The following is an 841-nucleotide window of genomic DNA, read 5'->3' on the forward strand; positions in this document are numbered from 1 at the left end:
CGACCCCGTCGCCGTCGCCGTCGCCGCGCGCGCCACCCGTTCCCCGACCCCGTCGTCATTGCCACGCGCGCCGCCCCTTCCCCGACCCTGTCGCCGTCGCCCCGACCACACGCCGCCAGCTTCGGTCCGGCCGCCGGCGCCCTTTATCACTGATTTTAGGTTGATGATATGATGATGTTGATGATACGATGATGTTTTTTTTCTGTTGATGATATGATGATGTTTTTTTTTCTGTTGATGATATGATGATGTTTTTTTATGTTTTTTTCATATATGTATTAATTTTTTAAGTTGTTAGTAGATATCGATTTTAGGTTAGTGCATTTTATCACTGATTTTAGGTTTGTTGATCGATTTAGTGCATTTTATGTTTGTTGCATTTTAGGTTAGTGCATTTTATGTTAGTGGAGAGGAAAAACTAAAATAAGGAAAAGGAAAATAAGTAGAGAAAGAAGGAGAAGAAGAAGGAGAAGACGAGGAGAGGAAGAAGAGGAAGTAGAAGAAAAAAAGAGGAGAAGAAGAAGGAATAGAGGAGCTTCTTATCCTTTTTTTCTCCTCTTTTTCTTCTTCTTCTTCTTAATTTTTATCGGGAACGAGGGTGTCGAGGATCGCCGAGGGGTCGAGGGTCGGGAACTAGGGTAGATGGTCGAGGGTCGTTGAGGGGTCAAGGGTCGAGGGTTTCAGGGTCGAGGGTTCGAGGGTTCTATAGGGTCGAGGGTTCCAGCAGGGTCGTCTAGGGGTCGAGGGTTCCAGGGTCGTCGAGGGTTTGAGGGGTCGAGGATCGCCGAGGGGTCGGGAGAGGTTTCCTAGTGTCAAAGTATTGAAGAAATCCATGCGAGAG

This window comes from Triticum dicoccoides, chromosome 4A (assembly GCF_002162155.2).
Source record: "Triticum dicoccoides isolate Atlit2015 ecotype Zavitan chromosome 4A, WEW_v2.0, whole genome shotgun sequence".
Taxonomy (NCBI): domain Eukaryota; kingdom Viridiplantae; phylum Streptophyta; class Magnoliopsida; order Poales; family Poaceae; genus Triticum; species Triticum dicoccoides.